Here is a 25,786-nt window from a genome sequence, read left to right as displayed (position 1 = left end):
AACGTTAGCTAGCCCATTACATTTATTTACTAATTAAATAGCTTATAAATTTAACTTACCGAAAAAAATTCAAAGATCGATTGGAAATGCCAGATCGGTTAGCACAATGTACTGCAGAACAACCCATTATGTCCGTGTGAAATTATATCAATTATAGAAATTTAGAGATTAAATGTAAAGCTCCAATCTCCTCAGTCCTCCGAAGGAGGATGGCGCTTCAGTGGCTCTTTGGCTCAGATAGCTGTCAATCAAAGCTGTGAATCACAACGTCACACCACCGTTTTTAGATCATTAAATAACTAACTAAAAACCAACTTATTTTAAAAACAAACTCTTGGATTTACATTAGCGTGATACAAACTACAGTAAATGACAGAAACCAGCTTCGGAAAAAAGATAATTGAAGGGTAATTTAATTGTTTAGTTGGTCTCGCGTCCCATTGAATAACATGGGGAGGGCGGGGTTTATGACCTATACTGGGACCACTCACCAGGGGGCGATCGAGACGTTTTGGCTTCACTTTTCAGGGCTTGTGCGGCACGCTTGGTGCAAATCAATTTATTGTTTTGAAGATACAGTGGGGCTTGAAAGTTTGGGCACCCCAGGTATTTTTTTTTATTAATGTGCCTAAAGAAGATCTCCAAAAGGCATCAAATGACAGATTAGAAATTCTTATAATATGTCACAAAAAGTTAGATTTTATTTCCATCATTTACACTTTCAAAATAACAGAAAACAAAAAAATTGCGTCTGCAAAAGTTTGGGCACCCTGCAGATTTTATAGCATGCACCGCCCCCTTTGGAAAGCTGAAACCTGACAGTGTCATGGATTGTTCTCAATCATCGTCTGGAAAGACCAGGTGATGTCAATCTCAAAGGTTTTAAATGCCCAGACTCATCTGATATTGCCCCAACAATCATCACCATGGGTTCTTCTAAGCAGTTGTCTAGAAAACTGAAACTGGAAATAGTTGACGCTCACAAAGCAGGAGAAGGCTATAGGAAGATAGCAAAGCGTTTTCAGATGCCAATATCCTCTGTTCAGAATGTAATTAAGAAATGGCAGTCATCAGGAAAAGTGGAAGTTAAAGCAAGATCTGGAAGACCAAGAAAAATATCAGACAGAACAGCTTGCAGGATTGTGAGAAAAGCAAGTCAAAACCCACATTTGACTGCACGATCCATCCAGAAAGACCTGGCAGACACTGGAGTTGTGGTACACCATTCCACTATAAAGATACTTGTACAAATATGGTCTTCATGGAAGAGTCATCAGAAGAAAACCTCTTCTACGTCCTCACCACGGGGGTGGATCAATCATGGGGGTGGATCAATCATGCTTTGGGATTGTATTGCAGCCAGTGGCACAGGGAACATTTCACAAGTAGAAGGAAAAATTGATTCAATAAAACATTTTGGACGCTGACTTGATGCCATCTGTGAAAAAGCTGTAGTTAAAGAGAGGATGGCTTCTACAAACGGATAATGATCCTAAACACACCTCAAAATCCACAGTGGATTACATCAAGAGGCGTATAACTGAAGGTTTTGCCATGGCCTTCACAATCTCCTGACCTCAATATAATTGAAAATCTATGGATAGACCTTAAAAGAGCAGTGTGTGACAGACAGCCCAGAAATCTCAAAGAACTGGAAGACTTTCAGAAGGAAGAATGGGCGAAGATACCTCAAACATGAATTGAAAGACTCTTGGCTGGCTACAAAAAGCATTTACAAGCAGTGATACTTGCCAAGGGGGGCAGTACAAGGTATTAACTCTGCAGGGTGCCCAAACTTTTGCAGACGCCATTTTTTTTGTTTTCTGTTATTTTGAAAGTGTAACTGATGGAAATAAAATCTAACTTTTTTTGACATATTATGAGAATGTCTAATCTGTTATTTGATGCCTTTTGGAGATTTTTCCATATTTTCTTGGCTTCTTTATGCACATTAATACACATTTTTACCTGGGGTGCCCAGACTTTCGAACCCCACTGTATACACTCACCTAAAGGATTATTAGGAACACCATACTAATACTGTGTTTGACCCCCTTTCGCCTTCAGAACTGCCTTAATTCTACGTTGCATTGATTCAACAAGGTGCTGAAAGCATTCTTTAGAAATGTTGGCCCATATTGATAGGATAGCATCTTGCAGAGATTTGTGGGATGCACATCCAGGGCACGAAGCTCCTGTTCCACCACATCCCAAAGATGCTCTATTGGGTTGAGATCTATTGGGTGGGGGCCATTTCAGTACAGTGAACTCATTGTCATGTTCAAGAAACCAATTTGAAATGATTCGAGCTTTTTGACATGGTGCATTATCCTGCTGGAAGTAGCCATCAGAGGATGGGTACATGGTGGTCATAAAGGGATGGACATGGTCAGAAACAATGCTCAGGTAGGCCGTGGCATTTAAACGATGCCTGATTGGCACTAAGGGGCCTAAAGTGTGCCAAGAAAACATCCCCCACACCATTATACCACCACCACCAGCCTGCACAGTGGTAACAAGGCATGATGGATCCATATTCTCATTCTGTTTACGCCAAATTCTGACTCTACCATCTGAATGTCTCAACAGAAATCGAGACTCATCAGACCAGGCAACATTCTTCCAGTCTTCAACTGTCCAATTTTGGTGAGCTTGTGCAAATTGTAGCCTCTTTTTCCTATTTGTAGTGGAGATGAGTGGGGAAGTAGCCAATCCACCTCAAGGTTGTGCGTGTTGTGGCTTCACAAATGCTTTGCTGCATACCTCGGTTGTAACGAGTGGTTATTTCAGTCAAAGTTGCTCTTCTATCAGCTTTAATCAGTCGGCCCATTCTCCTCTGGGCTCTAGCATCAACAAGGCATTTTCGCCCACAGGACTGCCGCATACTGGATGTTTTTCCCTTTTCACACCATTCTTTGTAAACCCTAGAAATGGTTGTGCGTGAAAATCCCAGTAACTGAGCAGATTGTGAAATACTCAGACCGGCCCGTCTGGCACCAACAACCATGCCACGCTCAAAATTGCTTATTATAATTGCTTACAATAATTATTTATTTTAGAAAACATAGGTTGATCAAATTGGCCAGCTATTTTTAGAATAATATGTATCAGGATTGAAGTTTATATTACCATATTTGAAAAAGATATTGAAGATACAGAGATTTAAATCTTCATCCGCTCATCCGGTATCGGGTCGCGGGGACAGCAGCTCCAGTAGCTCCAGCAGTCCGACTTACTACCGAGAACCTGAACACAGCTCTCACTTTGGACGTACAGGGATAATAATAAATCAATAAAGACTTTTTCCACCATAACAAAGCTTGAACAAGTACGCCAGATCTTTTTAGAGTACTAGGCATCAGGTTTCACGTTTCTATGACCATTATTGAAAAATATATTGAAGTTGTACAGAAATAAACGTGTTTCAATTGATTTATTGATTAGTGACAAATCACTAATAAGGACTATGGTTCCTAAATGTGGAAGGGAGCCCGAATGGAGTAACAAATGTGAATGTCTGTTGAATCTTGAATACAGTATAAAACGGATTTCACCTTGGTACCAAATGAACAAGATGAAATAGTGTGATGTCAAAAGAATAGATAGCTATCCTTATACTAGGATAGATACTGTAGTTACTTGTGTGTGTGGTGAGTTATTAATTGTGTTTGCTAAAAAAAAGTCCTATAGCCTCATGTTTGCTTAGTTAGCCTAATACCTAAACGTTAAGAATAAAAATGCTACCAGTAATATGTTTCTGGTTAGCTAATCCAGCTAAACGTGCAGTTATATCCCAACCCTGAAAGGAACCAGGCAACCATAGTTCAGCCGTCCTGCGATTAGAAGAGATGAATGTTGTAGTCACTGGCTGGTCTTGATCCACGGTTTTCTATTGGGCAGACTGTGTTTTTAACTATTACGCTATTTAAAAAAAAAATGTGTTGAACGTGGTAAGTGTCAACTGCTGTGCAAAAGCAAATGGCCATAACTTCAGTTCAGAAAATTAGTTATTGTCATTTTTGGAACATGAAAGATCAGCTTTATTGTGTGGACAAATATCTTGAGTACATTTTTTTGCTTTTTTTGAGAAAATAGTGTGTCATCTGCCGTGACTTCCAAAAGCTCCAGAGAAGTCAAGGCAGAATCCTGTATCAGTTACACTCAAATTGCTGCGAATCAAAGTGCTGGAGTTACGGTGTTAGGCCTATGCTTATGTATAAATCATCAAAGCATTTCTGACACACACAGTAGTTTGAATAAAGTGTAAAGCAAATTATGTTGCAGTGGTGGTTTTTACAAACGTTACATCTAGATTTTAAGAATGGCCCATTGCTCTCAAGGGTGGTGGAGATTTAAAATGCGGACACCAAGATCAACGTAAAAAAGATTAGGCTACAACATAGACAATGTACTGAAATTACTTTTTAGCTAACTTAGGCTTGTTGTGCGACGACTGTAAAAGTATAGAGTGGATAAATATTTCTGAGTGACAAAAACTGGGAAGTCTGAGAGTCTGAATTGAACCGGGGTCAAAACGTTAATAATATATAACAATGTCACTGATCTACCCACAAGACGACCAGGCTTGCAGGTACTCAGATCAACTCTGTAAAGTCTCCAAATGCAACATTTACCTCTTTTACATTTTTGCTGAAATAACATGGACAACAAAACATTTATTAACAAATAAAGTGTAGTCTTGTACAAAGATTACTGTAGCTAATTAATAGCTATGCAGTACCTATAATGAAAACAAGGTCGGGGATGTACCCACAAGATCACAGGGCTTGCTTACTCAGTTCAGCTCCATATAGCTCCATATAGTGCTGGACGCTTTTCACCCCTCACTGCAGGGCCTTCCGGTCGGCCACGGAGCATCCGCCAAACCACACTGTGGCACAGTTAGTCAGAATGCTTTCGAATGTGCAGCAATAAAAGTTCATGAGGATCTTGGAAGACAGGCGGGCCTTCTTCAGCCTCCTCAGAATGTACAGGCACTGCTGCACCTTTTTGACCAGGGTTGAGGTGTTGAGGGTCCAGAAGAGGTCCTTGGTGATGTGGACACCCAGGAATTTGATGCTGGGCACACACTCTACCTCAGTGCCATTGATGAGAACTGGGGCGTGATTGCAGCATTTAGACTTCCTGTAATCCACATTGACCTCTTTGGTCTGTAACCTTTTCTTTGCATTGAGGGCCAGGTTGTTATAAGTGCACCATTCCCCAGGCACTTGACCTCCTCCCTGTAGGCTGACTTGTGATTGTCACTGATCAGGCCTACCACCGTGGTGTCGTCTGCGAACTTGATGATGGTGTTGGAACTGTGTAAAGGAACGCGGTCGTGGGTAAAGAGGGAGTACAGGAGAGTGCTTAGCACCCAGCCTTGTGGAACACCAGTGTTCAGGATCAGGGTGGACGAGGTGAAGTTGTCTAACCTGACAGACTGGGGTCTGTTGCTTAGGAAGCCAAAGTCCAGTTGCAGAGAGAGGGGCTGATCACCAGGTCATGGAGTTTGTTGACCCGCCTAGAGGGGATGACAGTGTTGAATGCTGAGCTAAAGTCTATGAACAGAATTCTCACATAGGTGTTAGTTTTGTCCAGGTGGGTCAGGACAGAGTGTAAAAAGCAGTAGAGATGGCATCCTCTGTAGACCTGTTTGATCGGTAGGCAAACTGGTAGGATCCAATGTTGGGAGGAGGTAGAACTTGGGTGGGTCAAGTCTTTGATATGATTTTTTCAATATATTGTCTTGGATTCACTTTATCTCTGTAGGATATATGATTCAATTAATTGTATTTGGAATGACAAGCATGGCATACTAAAGATGTTCTGTCTGTATGTCTGCGTATCCAACTGCTGGCTTGCTTCTGAAGCTTAGCAGGGTCGGGCATTGGATGGGAGACTGGATGTCTCCCATCCACAGGGTGCTGTCTATTGAATGGGATGCCTTTGTATGGACACCATAGGTTCCATGTTACTGATTGTAAGGGAATGGGTGTGGTGGCAAAATTACATCTCAGATCAGCATAGTTACCTAATCATCCCCAGCTTCCAATTGGCTCATTCTCCCCAGGTCGATGCTCAAATTGAGAATGTGTTCTCAGTCAACTTACCTGGTAAAATAACGGGTTAAGAAAAATCTCACCTGCTAATCAAAATTGCAACAGGTGCTGGGACTGAAAGGTGTTAACAAAACAAGATCTCTGCACGCATCACACAGTAATGGGGGGAAACTGGGGAATAGACTGGCTTTTAGAGTTGGGCTGGTTCCCAAATGTTTGCGGATTCAGATTCCCCTAGTGACATGTTGCAACATGTCTATGCCTTTGAGCAAGGCACCTAACGAAAATTACTACTGTAAGTTGCTCTGACTAATAGTGTCTGATAAAAGACTCAAATGTAAACATTTGAACAGACAGATGGCGGGTAGGATGATGGAAAATAAAAAGGGCCTTGCTGATTAAGGAAATGTGAGGGCACAAATAACCAGACAAAAACAATACAGTATCAGTTTCAGTCTTGTTGTCACCGGTCTCAATATGTTGCCATTCATAATCTCAAACTCTTTTCAGGTAAACTGCCTAAAGCCCCACCTTCTGTCCCCATTTATGGCCATCAGTTTTCTGGAACATGATATTTCAATGTGGACCCTGACTGCTGAGAACATCACAGCCCTAAAAATCCTGAAAGAAGTTAACCACTTATCCTTCTACTCACTCAGACCTCAACATCTCACTAATCCCAAACACACCTCTGTGTATTCATAGTATTCCGTATCATTATATGGATACTGCACACTAATCCTGTGAACACCTGTTCTGATGTGATGTTTCAGCTCCTGTAAACCCTGTTTCCAGGTGGTTTGTTGTCAGTGTCCCTTTGGTGGTCTGGTGCTTGGCAAAATGGGTTTAGCTATTTCCTGCTTGCTTGGCCCTGTCCGGGTTTATTTTTAGATGGGGCCACGTTTCTGCTATTCCCCTTGTAGATACTATGTAGAAGACTGCTAAGACCTGCCAACTTTGATAAATCTTGTGGTTTTATGAGAAGGAATTTAGTAGCAAATAAAACATTTGGAAACTCAGACTATTTCATTTTATATTTTATTTAACCTTCATTCATACAGGTTAGTCTCATTGTGATAGAATCTACAGACGAGTGACAAATCAAAAGAAAAAAAAACAATAAATGACTCAGTAAGGTGTTGGGCCACCACGAGCTGCCAGATCAGCATTAATATGTCTTGGCATAGATTCTGAGTCCCTGGAACTGTACTGGAGGGATGGAGTTCTAACAATTACATCCTTTCTTCCTGCCATCTTGATCCAAATTCGAGGTCAACTGGGCATGTTCAGCCTTTCATAGATGCGAAAGAGAATAATAGGATGTTAATTGTAACATGCAGCACACCTATATGGAGGTTTCTGCATTCGTCATGTTCCTCCACTCATTTATTCAGGTTTTTCCTTTAAATTGTCACCATTTGTACATTCCAACAGATAATTGTAATACATTTGAACAAATTTACCAATGCAAAAGAGACATTTCTACAACCTTTATTAAAAACAGTCATGAATGACAACGTCCACCCAGACCTATCTAGGAAATGTGGGTGATATAATCAAAGAATGGCAGAATACCCTTTTCCTGTGGACTTTGAGCTACTGCTGCTGACACTGAACACTACCAGATTCACCTTGTCCTGTGGAGTTGAAGATACCACTGCTGACAATGAATACTGCTGCTTAGCCCCATCCTGCTGAGTTGAAGCTACTACTGCTGCTGACACTGAACACTGCTGCTTAACATTGTCCTGTGGCATTGGAGCAACTACTGCTGCTGACACTGAACACTGCTGCTTAACCTTTTCCTGTGGCATTGGAGTTACTACTGCTGATACTGAAAACACTTCTTGATCTTATCCTGTGGACATGAAGCTACTACAGCTGACAATTGATACTGCTTTCTATCCTTCTTCTGTGGAGTTTGAGATACCACTGTTGCTCAGCCTTTTCCTAAGGGCTGAAGCTACTACTTGTTCTACTGAACACTGCTGGCCTATTAAGTTGGAGCTACTACTGCTGACACAACACTGCATGTTTACCCTTGTCCTAAGGAGTTAATGCTACTACTGCTGACACTGAACACTGCTGTTAAATCTTGTCCTATTGTTGTGAAGCTACTACTGCTGACACTGAACACTGCTGTTTAACCTTGTCCTATTGTTGTGAAGCTACTACTGCTGACACTGAACACTGCTGTTTAACCTTGTTCTATTGTTGTGAAGCTACTACTGCTGAAACTGAACACTGCTGTTTAACCTTGTCCTATTGTTGTGAAGCTACTACTGCTGACACTGAACACTGCTGTTTAACCTTGTCCTATTGTTGTGAAGCTACTACTGCTGATGCTGAACACTGCTGTTTAACCTTGTTCTATTGTTGTGAAGCTACTACTGCTGATGCTGAACACTGCCTTGTCCGGTTGAGTGAGACAAAAGATTCTACTGCCGACACTGAACACTGTTGCATGATGTTGTCCTATGGAGTTGGAACTACTATTGATGACACTGAACGCTGCTGCATAACCTTGCCAGCCTCTGTCACTGTTAAGCCAGATCGACCCGCAGAGCGACTCTAGAGAGTGATTCATATTGAAAGAAAGCTCAATGGCCTTCCTACTGAGTAGAGGGATGGGACAGGACAGAATACGAAATCAGCAATAGCATAAGATGAGAGACACACGCACACAAAACACACACAACTGGAAATCAGCAACCGCACTGGGAAAGGAGAGGCAGAAGGTGAATGTTTCAAAATTACAAGGTGAAAATTGGAATAATTTTTAACATTACCCAGACGCGGTGTTGCAAGCCCATTCATACACAAAATAACAAGGGGATCATCCATTTTCTTTCATTACAGAGAGGGGTCCCTAGTGGCGGTATAAATCAGAAGGAAAACATGCTGAGAGAAACGAGAAAACTTGTGCATGCCCTACCTCCTGGATTAGCCTCATTGCCGGCTCTATCCCGTCACACCCCAAACAGACACCACAGGAGGCGATGAGAGCATTTACTGACAAATTTACATCCAAGTCCAACAACAGACTTTATAATGTAAACAAAGACAGAGACACAAAAATGTGCAGCGCTGAGAGAAAGATTAAACATGTCCACAGAGAGAAAGAAACGGAGGGGGCGGAGGAGAGGGGGGTGGAAAGAACAGCCAGGAGAGAAGAAAGCCAAGCAAAATTCATGAGATATAAATTGGTGATGGGAAATAATAAAAGAGAGAAAGGGAGGGACAGAGAAAAAGAGAATACAGTAAAAGAAACAGCAGGGTAAAAGAAAAATACACCCTGCTTAATGTTTAATGCAAGCCCTATATAATATTACTAATATTTATACACCATATTTTTTAATCATGGTTCTGTTTGTGAATATTAAAAAGGTTTGAAGGACTGTGGTATCTACTGTTTCCAGTGTCTAGCAACTTCTTCAAGAAGTTGCAGACATTGTGGCTTAATGGTTAAGGCATTGTCTGACAGCTCCTGGGCCCGGGTCACTACACTGGTGTCAGAAGAGAGATGGCTCCTGTAGTCAGCTGAGAGAAGAGAAACTGACAGTTATAAGGCTAAACTATGAACCTTTACAGGAGAGACTTGGTCAAATGGAAGAAAGGTGTTTTGGAAAAGTCTATGAAAGGGAAATGTCTGGTGTTGCAATTCTGTGGGACATTGTCATCTTGTACAAATGAGGCTGTTCGCTTCCGCGGGGCATCGGACATACAAGGTGGTGGGTCAAAGAAATCCGACTCGCTCAGACAAACCCATTTGGTGATGGATGACATATTAGTGAAGTAAAATGACATTGTTGGATAAGTTACACTGTTGTTTGGTCTTTTTGTGTGTCCCATAAAGGGAGGTATTCTACAGTATGTTTTGTTACTGTACATATTACATATTAGTTGCTATAGGTAAATACAGCTCTGGACAACTGCACCTTTTTCTTTCCTTTCCAAAAAAGCTGTTGTGTCTTAGGTAAGGGGGTCCTATTGTTGATGCAACAGGGAGTTTGGGGCTGTTCTGTTGGTCTAGGATAAAGAGTAAATGTTAATGATCTAACTCCACAAATTAAGTTAGATCATTATCTGATCATTCTCACACATACCAGTGTATATAAAAAGTATACACACCCTTGTGAAAATGCCAGGTTTTGTAATGTAAAAGAATGAGACAAAGATAAATCATGTCAGAACTTTTTCCACTTTTAATGTGACCTATAACATGAACAATTCAATTGAAAAACTTTAAGGAGGGAAAAATAAAAAACTCACAATAATATGGTTGCATAAGTGTGCACACCCTCTTATAACTGGGGATATGTTCAGAATCAACCCACATTCAAACTCATATTAAATAGAAGTCATTACACACCTGCCATCATTTAAAGTGACTCTGATTAATCACAAATAAAGTTCAGCTGTTCTAGTAGGGTTTTCCTGACATTTTCTTAGTTGCATCTCAGAGTAAAAGCCATGGTCCGCAGAGAGCTTCCAAAGCATCAGAGGGATCTCATTGTTGAAAGATATCAGTCAGGAGAAGGGTACAAAAGAATTTCCAAAGCATTAGATATACCATGGAACACAGTGAAGACAGTCAAAATCAAGTGTAGAAAATATGGAACAACAGAGACATTACCAAGAACTGGACGTCCCTCCAAAAATTGAAAAGACGAGAAGAAAACTGTTCAGGGAGGCTTCCAAAAGGAACTGCAGGAATTTCTGGCAAGTACTAGCGGTGTGCCACATGTGACAACAATCTCCCATATTCTTCATATGAATGGGCTATGGGGAAGGGTGGCAAGACGTAAGCCTTTTCTTACAAAGATAAACATCCAAGCCCAGCTGTAGTTTGCAAAAACAAACATCAAGTCCCCCAAAAGCACATGGGAAAATGTGTTATGGTCTGATGAAACCATGGTTGAACTTTTTGGCCATAATTCCAAAAGGTATGTTTGGCGCACAAACTCTGCACATCACTCAAAGAACACCATACCCACCATGAAGCATGGTGGTGGCAGCATCATGCTTTGGGTGTCACGTTCCAAGGAGGGAGACAAAGGCAGGCGCAGAGGTTGCGGCGTCTTTTAATGATAAACAAAACAGAGTGCTACGCACAATGAACAACAAGGACTGGGAGAACATGGCTGAACTAAATAAACAGGCTAACAAGGAAAACAGAAACAGGTGGGTGAAAGGAATAGACTGATAAACTGAAACAAGAACAGGAAGGACCATACAAGGACAAGACAAGCCAAGGACAAACAGAAAACCCGAAGCGGAACAGTCCCATCAGGCTGGGACCGTTACATTGGGGCTGTTTTTCTTCAGCTGTCCTTAGTCTGGGTGGAGGGAATTATGAACAGTTCCAAATACCAGGCAATTTTCGCACAAAACCTTCAGGCGTCCATTTGAAAGCTGAAGATGAAGTTCACCTTTCAACACGACAACGACCCAAAGCACCCATCCAGTGAGGAGTGAGGAGTGGCCAAAAAAGGATCACATATTTGGCATTTTATTTTTTAACAGCAACACAAGTAATTTAGTGCAGCAAACATCAGATAGAAACATGCAAAGAAAAACGATTAAAGGACATTGCCTGGTAAAGGTGGAAAAAGTTGATTTATCGTTGTCTGACATGATTTATCGTTGTCTCATTCTTTTACATCACAAGAACCTGGCATTTTAACAGGGGTGTGTAGACTTTTTATATCCACTGTATACATGCTATAGTGTGTTTCACATATTTTGTATACTTTGTAGAGTATTAGTCAATTAAAGAGGTCTTTGAATATTGCTGGTATGTAACTACAAGTGGTGGACAAAATATCGGAAACACATAACAATATTGATATTTAAAAAAAATTGACATTGACACAAGTTTTGTTATTTTGGCTGTTTACCTAAATGTATTCAGGTTACAGTTACATAATGAATATGGTCTCAGCTTTAATTTGAGGGTATTCACATCCAAATTGGAGGAAGGGTTTAGGATTTACAGCTCTTTAATATGTAGCCCCCTATTTTTCAAGGGACCAAAAGTAATTGTACAATTGACTCAAAAGCGGTTTCATTGACAGGTGTGGACATTCCTTTGTTATTTCTTCATCAATTAAGCAGGAAAAAGATCTGGAGTGGATTTCAAGCGTGCCATTCACATTTGGAAGCTTTTGCTGTGAACTCCCCACATGCAGTCAAAGGAGCTAACAATGCAAGTGAAACAGGCCATCCTTAGGCTGCAAATAAAATCCATCTGAGAGATGACAGGAACATTTGGAGTGGCCAAATCAACAGTTTGGTACATTCTGCGAAAAAAAAGAATGCACTGTTGAGCTCTGCAACACAAAAAGGCCTGGACGTTCATGGAAGACAACAGTGGTGGATGATCGTAGGATCCTTTCCATGGTGAAGAAAAACCCTTCACAACATCCAGCCAAGTGAAGAACACTCTCCAGGAGGTAGGCAAATCATTATCCAAGTCTACCATAAAGAGAAGACTTAATGAGAGCAAATACAAAGGGTTCACCACAAAGTGCAAACCATTCATAAAACTCAAGAATAGAAAGGCTAGATTAGACTTTGCCAAAAAACATCTAAAAACGCCAGCCCAGTTCTGGAACAGCATTATTTGGACAGATAAAACTAAGATCAACCTGTACCAGAATGATGGGAAGAAATAAGTATGGAGAAGGCTTGGAACGGCTCATGATCTGAAGCATACCACATCCTCTGTAAAACACGTGTAGGCAGTGTGATGGCATGGTCATGCAAGGCTTCCAATGGCACTGGGTCACTTGTGTTTATTGATGATGTGACAGAAGACAAAAGCAGCCACATTAATTCTGAAGTATATGGGGATATATTGTCTGCTCAGTTTCAACTAAATTCAGCGAAGTTGATTGGATGGCGCTTCACTTTACAGATGGAGAATGACCCAAAACATACTGCAAAAGCAACCCAGGTGGGTTTTAAGGGAAAGAAGTGGAATGTTCTGCAATGGTCCATGGTGATGTCCATGCGTTCCAGACTTCAAGCAGTCATTGCCTGCAAAGGATTAAAAATGCATATTTTATTTATAATTGTGTTAATTTGTCCAGTTATATTTGAGCCCCTGAAATAAGTGGACTGTGTATGAAAATGGTTGCAATTTCTAAACGTTTCGTACAATATATTTGTTCAACCCCTTGAATTAAAACAAAGTCTGAACGTCAATTCCATCTCGGTTGTTTCATTTCAAAACCTTTGTGGTGGTGTACAGAGCCAAAATTATGACTTAACTGTATATACATATAGACACAACCTTATCCAGATTTGCATAACTACATTCTCAAACACACCCCTCACCTATAACCCCTCTTTTCCAAACCCAACCCAGGCCCACATGATGATGCCTAAACTCAAAAGAGACCCCAACACCCAACTCAAGTCCCTTTTAACTCCGTCCCTCAAAATTACAGATTTAACCACTGTTTAATCATTTTCCCTTGCAATATATCTGTGTCTTGCTTTACAAAATATTTGAACCTTTCCAGTCTTACCATCTCTTCTGATGAAGCCTTACAGATTAATGTTTTCCCCAAGAGAATAACCATATTTTCCATTGATTGGCAATTATTTTATTTTTTTATCACCAATAAGCATTGTCTGTATGTCCACCTCAATAGAGATACAATGACCCAACAACCAATTCTGATCTTGATTCCAGAAGTCTGCTGTAACTTGACAGTAACAGAAGAGATGGTCCACCGATTCTATTTGATTGTGACAGTCTGCACTGTGCCGATTGTTCAATTCTTCATATATTTCACTTTTTTCATGCAAGAATTTTATACTACAGTTGCAACTTGAAGGAACAAATTGAAGCATTAAAACTTGTTTTGTATATAATTCCATACACCCTTCGCCATGGAAGTGGGACATAAAAATATTGTTCCCAACTATCCTGAATTCCACATGGTGTAGCAGTCAAGCCTTTTGCCCTGAAATGGAAAAGGTACACATTACGGCAATTTTAGCCAACCATGGTTTTTAATAGGTGGCAGACTGGGTGAATCAATGCTGTTTCATTGTTTTTATTTCTTCTTCCATTCTTGTGGCAGGGCTAAAACTGTACCTCAAGGAGTTGCTTGAAAGAAAGCTTTTTACTGTCTGTATTAGTTATGTCTTCAACAAATATGATACCTTTCTTGAACATGTTCTCTACGAAAGTTGATTGAACTTCTATTAATATATTTGATTTTAGCCATATTATTTACTGTAACATCTGATTTGGGTCTTCTGGAAGACAGAACTGGAATTGGAACCAGAATATTGACATCAAGGACCTAATAGCAGTAGGGCCACCTTTTGCCATCAGAAATGCTGAAATATGGTCACACAACTCCTGAAATGTGTGTAGTGGGAAATCTACTTTGCACTTCGCACTGCAGAACTTCCCAAGGAAAGTTTTGCATATCTTTCATATCTGGTGATTAATGTAAAACGTCATGCTGATGTTCATAAAAACACACTTTAATATGTTTTAGCAGTGCATGTAGGGGCATTATCATCCTAGAATATTGGAACATCATGAGAGAACAGTGTTTGTACCATAGCGTGTACCTGGTCCTCTTAAAATGGCCTCATATTTGGCCGTTGTATGAGCATGCAGAGCAATCATCAGACCTAATGTCTCCCACAAGATGGCTGCCCATACCTTAATGGGTCCCCCACCATGTTGGCAGGAGGGTTGGCAGCATTGTGGGCTGAAGGCATCCTCCATCTGGATATCGTCAATAGGGTGAAGGATGACTCGTCAGACCATATAACTGTGTTTAGCTGCTATTTAAACAGGTGGTTTAGTTCAGCCAGGGGTGAGTCTGGTGACAGGGAGTTACTGGGCCAGCCTATAAAATGTCTGTGCTAATGGATAATTTACCCGTAGCCAGGTAACTCAGACTATAATATCAGCTACTCATAGCACGATTGGGAACAATAAAGTTTACTTTTCAGTCAGGACCTGTTTTAGGTTCCTTTTTGTTTAACTTTGTACAGTAGGTTTTGTTTTCCAGTATGCTAGGGAATTGTAATGTCACTGTACTTTACAACATGGGGAAGATCAAATAAAATCAATCATAGAAAATTGAGAGGTTGTCTGTGCTGGTCATTGCCTGCCATCTCCCTTGGCTCTTGGCATCCTTACGTTCCAAGTGTCCATCCATTATTCCTTTTTGCTGGTGCAATTTCTCTGTTTTCATCTTTTGTTGTAATTTTTTTTTAATAAGCCCTGGACACATTGAATAATTTTACCATTTCTGTTAATGATGCACCTGCAATTTGCCACTTTGGAACTTGTTAGTTGCCTCATGTTGCTTTTGTCAGGTCCTGGCTAGGGGCCTCTAGGCATCTCTAATGCGCCTGGGGGCCACAGTCAGGACCTGACCGGCTCTAGGCATCTTTACGTTACTGTTTTCTGTTCTCCCCAATTAGAGGCAGCTGCACCTTGTTGTCTCTATTGGGGACCTTATTTAAGTTGCTGTTTTTTCTTCAGTTTTTCGGTCATTGTTTGCACCAGTTGTATTTGTGCTGTTTGCGGTAGTTTACAGTGTGCCTCGCCTTTTGTTTTTTTCTGTTTGAGTCATGAAGAAGAACATTAAAATGATGATTCCCTTTAACCCTGTGCCTGCCTACAACACAGTGACAGCTTTAAAAAAAATCTAATATCAAAGTATTAATAGTTTGACATCTTTTATTGCTGACACATATGTACTGTTAATTGGCTTGGAACGTAATGTGACCTCTACAGCTGCGGTTATCATTGTTATTTGGTTACTTCAAAGTAACAGCCTTTTTCCATGTGGCCTTTCAGTTATTTTGTCCACACCCTGTATCTGATCCATTGTGACATTATTACTTGATTGGAATAAACTGTATTTCTTTGAAATATAGATTGCTATCGCATTCCTCATTCATCTTGATTACTTTGGTGTAGTAATTGGGAACACATGTCAATCCTCTTAGATCTACAGATAATTACGCACACATATGAATGTCAAAGTGACCGGACTTGACATCCCTGTGTCCGGATAGCTACATTCATTGAATTACGTACTTAAGTAACACCGGCATCAGCCATTTAGAACTTAATTGAAAGGGCAACAATAGGCCTGGGCTACAAGTTCATCACTGTATTAATTTGTGATGTTTTGCACGTTGTAGTTCCTTATTAACAATATGTAATCAGATTAAAGTTTAAAAATTATTACGGTTATATTCTCCTGCACTAATTTCCAACGTGTCCCCACAGCAATGTTCTGTGTGGGACATTTTTCCAAACTAACTACAAATCCGATGATGAGATCCTCACTGTGAAAATGTACCAATTCAAAACTCCTCTGGTGAAATCTTTATGGGTACCCAAAATAATGGTCATGTCTGGTTTTATTTTTTGACCTTTAAAACATTATGTTAATAGATATGTCATTTTTAAATGTGTCCTTTAAAAGGAGTACACTGTGTTGCTGAGTCTCTTGTGAGGAAATCAAAATGCACTGGTTGGACCCCCTTTTACTAATGAACTGAATTAGCTGTATCAATGATGTGCTTATCTAGGACTCCTACATGGAGATCAGCCCCAGGGTTAAAAACACTGTGTAATTCCAGGAGGTATAGAGTCATTATTACAGATATTACAAAGCTAAATGACAGTGCCGTGAAAAAAGTATTTGCCCCGACTGATTTGCTGTATTTTTGCACATAGTTCTTCATTGTGAGGAGTGGTTCCACACCTGAAAATTGCCCATTTGATTACTGTAACATGAAACAAATCAAACCGGATTCAAATTTTCTGATTTTTCTCTCAGACTCCCTATATATATTACTACAACCTACAAAACAAATTGACCAAATTCAGTATGAAACCTGAATCTGGTGAGGTTTGTAACTGCACCAGGACTTTAACTCTAGGATGCTAATGTAGCCTTTCAGCACACAACTCAATGAAGAGGTCTCACTGACTGGCTAGATCAACACACACTTGATGAAAGAGACTACCTAAGAGAAATGGATGGTAATTTTTTACCCAGTTGACAAGCTGTGTGTGTGCATGCGTGTGTGACCAGCTGTGAGTGAATGAGTAGAGAGAAATTGATACTAGACGACATATGCTGTCTCTCAACAAGCAGGTCAACAACATATGTGCATTTTTGCCTCTGAGAAAAGACCAGGGCAGGGCTCTTAGATCCACGAACACAGGTCAGCTAGTAGAGCCCAGAATCCAAACTAAACATGGAAAAGCTGCGTTTAGCACTTATGCTGTACACAACTGGAATAAACTACCCGAAGATCTTAGACGTGCCCCAAACATTTTTAAATCCAGGTTAAAAACACAGTCCCTATGACTGAGCACCTAAACTTAACCACAGTGTTTAGCCTTATAGCTTCCTATGTTTTTATCCCATGTTTTCTTATTGTATATTTTATTATACAATTATAATATTTTCATTTGTTTTGATGTTTTCATTTCAGTATTTGTTTTTATATTATTGTACTTTAATATATTTTTGTTATTTTTCTTTGTAAAGCACATTGAATTCCTTCGATGTATGAATTGTGCTATTTAAATAAACTTGCTTGCATTGCAGAGTGCTATAAACACAGACAGACAGAGACAGACAGACACATACATTTACACTATTTCCTTGTGAGGGGTAATGCTAACCAATTCCACAACTCCTGGTCACACTAGTACTTTTACCTGTAGGTCTGAGAACATCTCTCACACTCTCACCATCACCCCACAAACACAAACACACACACTGTCACCTCTTCAATCTCTCCTACCTCCCAACATTAATATCTCTCAGCATGTGGAGCTCTCATGTTCTTAACATCCACTCATGCAGGAAGCCTTCGATATAGCTACACCAACTGTCCAACCAATCACATCTCATTCTAATGGAGCTATGCCTGCTGCCCATCATCACAGCTCATTCTGAAGTACTGATGCCTGCACCAAATGAATCTCATTCAGAAGTAGTTGCAGGAAACATAATTCAACCTGCTGTCCAATCTCGTTCTGCCTGCTGTCCAACCAATCACACTTCATTCTGATACAGGAAACAACAGTTGGCCCCAGCAAAAGGTCAGAGATTGGACTAAACCCACCAGGGAAATATAGCCTGACTCGACCTTTCTCCTCATCTCAATCCTCCTCAGAGAAAGGACATCTCTAGTCTAGGATCTCCACCCCTTCCTTCTCGCCTTTCCAAGACAAATGAACTTGACTGTTTGCCAGAGGGAAATGGCTGCCCTGACTAGAACTGCCAACATCTTGTAAGGACAAAAAAAGGAAGAAAAAGAATCAGCAGTCTTTGTAGGCTGCTGATTGCAGGTTGCCAATGACAATGTGCAGGGAGGGTCTAGGACACAATCAATCATTGGCTAACAGGTTGAGATGCCGGCCAAGGCAATCAGGGTTGGGAAGAGAAGAGAGGCAGCCAACTTGTTGATGGAGAGCCAAGGAAGACAGACAGACAAATGCTGTCAAATGCACAAACCAAAATACCACAGTAAATTGCATTCAAATCGTATGTTCTAGCTCTTATACATAATAGAACAAGAGTTACTAAGTCTGCATGATTTTACTCAAACCCAGCATGGAGACGCATAATTCAACCGATCAATCTTACCGAGCCAAGGATTATTGAACCAGATATGTCAGTCGATGTCCAGCAGAAACCAAAACATGCAACCCAGCTCTCAGGACCAGGCTTTGCCGAGCATACGACTTTAGCTTTATTTAAATCATTCTTGACCTGTTTAATTAACATTTTCATGGTAATCGACATTTTAAAATTGCATCCGATCACGCACTCTACAAATATGAGCACTGCACTGATACAATGTATCTCGGACTGATCATGCCGTATGCCCCTCGCACTGATAGTCCAAACACACATCGACTACAGTAATCTCACAAGACTCAAGAAGCAACACTATCTGTGGCATGATCAACTAATAGCAGTAACCTTTCTCTGAATCAAACATTATTCCACATCCCTCGTATACTGCGCACTTATGAATGAGGTTGACTACATCAGGTTTTAATAGAGATGTGACTTATTTTGACACCTCTCCTCTTCGTTCCCCCACGCCCAATCTCATATTTTTCCTCTGCGACACGAGTACGTGTTATTTTTATCTAGGCTATCACATCGCTACACTATATAATAAGAAATTATGGATTATCGTTATTTGTTATGATATTCATATTGCAAAGAGCGGAATTATTAAAAAACGTTCTAGAGTTAATAGCCTAATATCCATCCCGGTTAGGTGGTGAGATCTGATATTATGCTGTAGCCTACCTGCATGGCTGCATCGATCGTCGGTATGATGAACAGGAAAAGTGTACTTCGACTTCAGGATGTGAACTGCTAACAGTAAAGCGGAGAGCTCCAAGTACGGAACCCCCTGAGATAACTCCTTCAAATCTAAACATAAAAGTGAAATACGTTCACCTTTAAAATCTCAGTAGCTGTTTTACGTCTCACATGGTACGAAATAAACTCGAGGCAACTGGGAAAACAGACAAGCAGGTAGGCAAAATTCAGATAACCTATATGGCGCTTGCGTATTCCGAGCCGGTCCGCCATTCATCAACTCACAGACGGACCATAGCGCACAATCTGGCAAAACACCGACCGGTCCCCGTGGACCGTGGAAGCAGCTGCGGTAGTAACAATTATCCCAGTGAAAAACACATAATGAATGCTCACTTTTACGGGTCTGCAAACAGGATGAATCATCAGTCCAGACCAAAGCCTACCAAGATCAATAAGACTATGTGGCCAGTCTTGTCAGGTTTAGGAGGGGCTGGCTGTCGCATCCCTTGCAGCAACAACACACAAAAAACACCTCGATTGCACAGACATCAAGTTATGGGACAGCCTGTATCTCATGCCATGGCATCAGAAGCAAGCCCACCCTGTTAAAACAATTATCTCAGATGCATGAAAAATTGAAAGGATAGAATGACAAAAGCACGATATATGCAATTGCTTAAATTGTCTATCGATTACTTGTTCTCGGCTATCTAACATTAAAATGTATTCTAAAATTAATCCAAGATGATTAATGCGTAATAAACAAATGCCAATGAACCGTCCTGTTAGAATTCCTTATATCGCCCGCCGGAATAATAGTCAACACAGTGGGCGTTTACGTCTTCCATCTATGTGCGATACGATGTAACTCGTATTTTGTTCCTTATCTAAAATAATTTCCGGCTGGCCATGACAGGTCTCAGCAACAGGAACACTGACTTGGTTATCTTGGCTCCTCCTGTGTCATTCGCAGACAATCTCTGTTACTGTACGTTCTGCAAAACACTGAAAAAAAGTGTCGTTCTTTTTTAAACACCATTATACGCACTCGCGCGCGTGGTTCATTTCACAATAAATCTGCGCGGATCAAATGTAATTAATCTCACCTCAGGAGCTTCAATATCAGCGTCTCTGCAAGCTTGCGGTGTGTTCCACTCTCTCAATGCCATCATATTTCGTTTGTTCGACACCTCTCTCTCTCTCGCTCTACCCGATGTGGCTCAGAATCGGTAGCATTCGGTCTGTGTGCAGCCCTGAGAGCGAGCTGCCGGAGCTGCCTCCCTCCCAGCCCCTCCTTCACAGCCACCGTGACATCAGAAAGGGATTGCCAAGAACAATGCGAAAACCGTTTTTAAATGGGGAAATTGTGTCCACCCCTGGACGTAGGCCTACTGCTTCAGCTGTCTTGAAAAGCTAAAATTGTCTTGAACTAGACTGACCAAAATGTTTTGTTCTGTTTCAAATACAAATGCTATTTTGCATGTCAGTAACATGCAAAATAACATAATCTTAGTGTGTCTTGTTTTGTCCTTTTTTGTACTTTTTAATAATTGAACCTAAACTGTATGTAAACATGTACATGCAGCTGTAAAATATTACTTTGTCTCAGCCTGTGTTCCTTGTTGAAATAAAGGTTTAATACAATAATAATAATAATAATAACAAAGATCCAATGTCATAAATTTAAACTCTGTAGCTACACAAGGGAAATTTATTTGAATCTTATTATAGACCTATGTGATTGTGCAAACATTACAAGACTGGCTGAAACCAGAAGTAAAAGAGAGAAGTCTTAAGTCTTCTATAGCAATCGACCAAGGACGTTTACCATTAAGTTAAAACCATTTGAGCAGACATTACATACCTACATTTGCATGTAATATCTTATTCCTATTGCCTACTGTTTCCAGTTATTTCATATTTTCTTCCCAGTTTACATGTAGTGACAAAGTTGCATATTCCAGATAAGCTTTATTAAGCTTGGTAAGCTGCTGAGAAAAAACAAACAACATAAGTGGAGAAAGGACATGGTACAACTCTTATCAATAAATTAAAACAAAACAATCTAAGATGAGATGCTAGGAATATAATCATTGGATAATAACTTAGAAAAAAAGTAACATGAAAAAATAAACAGAAGCTACATAATCTTTTAAAATCTCATAGAACCTTAGTAAAACAAAAAATCTGCATAGATGTATATTATCATATTATAACATTTGTGTCTAATGGCTGTTAAACTGACCTAAGTATGCAACACATCAAACCCAAATGGTAGTAGTGTAAGGATATGTTAGTATTCATCCATTCAAAAGATGCTGACACAAAATAAAAACTGCTCAATGACAAAAATGGACAGTTCCATAAAATAACAAAAAAAATAAATGCAGTTTCCATAGTAGTCATATCATTATCTTAAAGCAGGACAAAGGTTGTGAGATGATTAGTCATACAAAATTAGATGTTAGGTTATACATCTATTTATTCCTTCTTAATGTGTAACAGAACCTTAAATAGTAAAGCAAATGCAATGGAAGCCCTCGTAAAAGTTGTGAACTAACACAGGAGTGCCTTTGTCAAGACAGGGAGAATGTATGGCTGACACCCAATATCCAAATTAAGCAATAAAAGAGGCTGCATTTGAACTTACTGCAATGGTTTCCATAGGACACTGTGGCTGTTTCAAATACCCAAACCAACATATCATTTAGAAAGCATAATTCCCTAAACATTGCTTCTTACTAAGTGGTTCACTTTAAGACATTAAACTGGCCATCATGATGTGTTTCACTGCAACATGACACCATGTTGTAGCCTCTACCATCTGCACCCCTAAAGCACAGGTTAGAGCCGCTTCACAATAATAGCAAAGCGGTGTTGTCTGAAGCGGTTACAAGTTTATGTCGGTTAACCATGGCATTATGAATGTTTTACACATGCTTGACTAGGGCTACGTCTCAGGCATGTCTTGCTAAGCATCATGGGAACACTTGCGTGCTGATAGCTATGTTCCGCTACCGCTTTAAAAAATGAAAAATGGTGCCCCAGTGCCCCTTCTGCTCAAAATGTCACTTGAGGCTTTTGATCTCGAGCTCGCTCACATTTTTGTGACCCAGCAGCCATGAAAATAATCCTTCAGTACCAACCACCAAGCTCTCCCACAGCTTGCTAGTTTGTTTCCTTAGTGTCTTGGTTCTTAGTGTCTGGTGGACAGACAAGGGTTCAGATCATGCCACAGCCTCCAATGACCGCAGCCTGGGACCAGAGCACTGCTTCTACTTGGTGACTCTTTGTGTACAGCGACTAGCTGTTATGTAACACCCCCACCAGAGGGCCCTGACACCTAACTGAAATACAAGCATGTCTTCACTGAAAATGGATAACCACTACCAATCTAGCCTGGTTACTGGTCCCTGTTCCCATCATTCCACTACTTGCAATTCCATGACAAACATTTGAATGATAAACTATCTTTTCTAGTCTAAGTGAGGCCAAACGGTTTTCATGGGAGACGAAAGCTAGGTTGAAAAATCAGTATCGGAAAACCAGTTGATTCTGGTTTCCTTTGACCCCACTATAGAGCCAAAACGGCAAAAACCTAGCTCTCACACCTGCAGTTGCACACTATCAGTATTGTATGGTAACCATTCTGTGACTGAGAGGACGTTCTGCAAGATGGGTTTAGTCCAATCCATCTGAGATTTTAGGGTGGTTAAGTGGAGGTTAGAGTAGGTGAACTACCCCCTTAAGAAGACAGATCTATCCCTGTAAAAGAACACCGAAACATCCGCTTTAAAGCTATAATCCCAGTCTTAATGGCATCCCTGACACTTTAACCACAATGGGGCTCAGAAATGTTACATTGAACACAGCTTCAAAATGTCCATGCTGCATTGGAGCTTGGCTGCTCTATTGAAAAATATCTATTTTCTTTTACATACTTTGTTAGCTTAGTCTTGCTAGTTAGAAGCAATCAAGTGGTTTGTGAAGTTGTGAAACAGTTACATTGAACTAGGGTTTGCTCTGTTAATTCTCTACCAGGCTAGTAAGGTTGTGGTTTGGCCCCATCATTCCACTGGTGTGAGTATTTAGACTTCTTCATTTCCTCAAGTGGCAGCTTGACATGGCAGTGTTTTCGTGGAAGGTTAGAGAGAAAGATACCCAATCAGTTGAACCGTACTACCGATCTGTTGTTGTGTTTTGTGCAAAGTGTCTCTTTCCAATCCGTGTCCACCTGTCCGCTCATCACCCTCAATCCCGTGGCTGCAAACTTCCTAATCTTGAGTTCCCAGCCCGGACAACCCATGTGGAAGACCTGCTTTCAGGCAGCCGAACTGCTGTCAACAAGTCCAAATTCATCTTGGCCTATGCTGCCCCCCAGGCTCTTAACTTCCTGGCCCTTAAAGAAACATGGATTGCTCAAGAAATTACTGCTAGTCCGACTGCTCTCTTAATCAGACAATGCTTTTCCAAAGTCCAAGAGGATCTGGTTGCAGTGTTGGCATCAAAGTGCTGGATGTTGGTTCAACTTTGAGATTCGCTCTTCTCTCTTGCTCACCTACCCATCCTCTTTTGAATTCCATGCAGTCAGTGTGACCTTTTCGTTCAAGCTCAACATTGTTGTCATCCATCATCCGCCAGGGGCTCTTGTTGACTTTCTTAATGAGCTTTACATGCTGATTAGTCCGCTCCCATGATGACTCACAACTTACATTATTGGGCGAATTCAACCTTCCAAAATCTGCCTTGGAGTTATTTCTTTCCAATTATTTTTCTCTACTCCGTCCCTCATTAGACCAAACGCTTTCCTTGTCAAATCTGACTCACAAAGCAGGCAATGCAATCTTTACTAGATGCTGTCAGTAAACTAATCTCACCACTACACTGCTCCAGTCATCTGACCACTTCTATCTTGTCTCTTACGCTCTATACTCCTCAATCCTACCATCTCTCCAACCTCCTAAATCATTCTTCCCTCTATTTCCAGAGTCTGCTTCTTCCACCCTACTCTCTGAGCTTTATAAGTCCTAAGACTCTCACGGTCTCCTTTTTTCCCAGCCGGCACGGCCATCCCCTCCTGCTCTGTGGCTTAGTGACTCACTTTCAACTCTGTGGGCTTCAGAATGACAATTCCTACTTACTACCTTTGTTTCCTCCCTATCGGCTGCAAAAGCCACCTTCTATAACTGGAAATTCCAGGTTTCTTCCTCTAACCCCAGGAAACTCGTTTCCACCTCTTCCCCACCATCTTCCCTCTATGCAGAAGTCTTTGACATCCACTTTCAGAAGTTGATGTTATCCATACATTATTAACTCAGCCCTGCGGGCCCACTGGTCACTCCCACACTGAACTTGGCCACGCAATAAACACTTTTCACCAGAACTTACAACATGATATCCTGCAGCTGTTGATCCCCACATCATGCCTTCCTGATCCTATTCCAGTATCCAGAAAATATCAGGCCATTCTCCCATTCCTCACCTTTCTCATCAACTCTGCCTGAGCACTGGCAGCATCCCGGCGGACGTTAAGATGGCCAGAGTAGATACCAACACTAGCCTCATCTGAAATCCCAAACAACAGAACGGTTCCCTCTCCCTTTCCTTTCAAAGACTCTTGAGCAGGCGGTCTCCACCCGAATCTACACCCAGCCTCGCTCAGTTCTCAGTCCTCTTCTCTCTATACACAAAGTATCTTGCCTGTCATATCCTCACATGGTCTTTGCTATCACTACTAGGCAGATAACGCAGCGTTTCTCCCCACCCCCTTCCAACACCCAGGTGACAATGCTCAAACCCTAAATCCCTATCAGGGCTCATTGTTCAGCCACCTCAGGGCTTTTGCATGTCCCACCCCTTGAGGGCAGGTCCAAATCCACGCTGTCAAATCTCTTCTCTGTCCTGGCAAGGTATGATGGAACCAGCTTCCCTTGGAGACCAGGATAGGCTCTGCATATCTGACAACTCACCTTTTCACAGTACTTAAAATAGTTTCCCTGCAACCACCTCAGTCTGTTGTTTTTATTATTTGTATGGTCTTCTGAGCACTGACGTTTGTGTAAAACTAATTGATTATAATGCGCTTACTACTAATCTGTGTCATTGTTTCACCTAGCTGTTTTAAAGTGCATGCAACATAAACATCAGCTAAATGAATATATTGTGAATGTGCCCCGACTGCACCTTTTGGAAAATTATACCAAAGGATCCGAACTTACTTCTGAGTTGCTCCTCTGTAAAAGCTTGATCTATGTAACCGATAAAGCACAGGTGTCAAACTGGTTCCACGGAGGGCCGAGTGTCTGCAGGTTTTCGCTCTCACCTTGTACCTGATTGATTAATTAGTTCACTAATTGGTTAATT

At 40.9% G+C, this 25,786-nt stretch overlaps 1 protein-coding gene across 10 annotated transcripts in view; it reads right to left on the bottom strand.

Moving 5' to 3' along the window:
- The window catches only part of apba1a (amyloid beta (A4) precursor protein-binding, family A, member 1a), a 118,156-nt gene extending 97,456 nt beyond the window's left edge, over positions 1-20,700 (bottom strand). For 7 of the 10 annotated variants that reach the window (XM_020052661.3, XM_020052662.3, XM_013136606.4 and 4 more), the window contains exon 1: positions 20,530-20,700. The gene's annotated coding sequence lies outside the window, so the exon portion shown is untranslated. Of the gene's footprint in view, positions 1-19,405; positions 19,990-20,529 lie in introns of those variants that run through there. The other 3 variants (XM_020052659.3, XM_020052663.3, XM_020052660.3) reach the window with 2 other exon arrangements.
- Between the last annotated feature and the right edge of the window lie 5,086 nt (positions 20,701-25,786).

The sequence above is a fragment of the Esox lucius genome, chromosome 13, assembly GCF_011004845.1.
Source record: "Esox lucius isolate fEsoLuc1 chromosome 13, fEsoLuc1.pri, whole genome shotgun sequence".
Classification (NCBI taxonomy): domain Eukaryota; kingdom Metazoa; phylum Chordata; class Actinopteri; order Esociformes; family Esocidae; genus Esox; species Esox lucius.
Note: the sequence above shows the minus strand (reverse complement) of the source record. Positions and strands in the feature narration are given on the sequence as shown.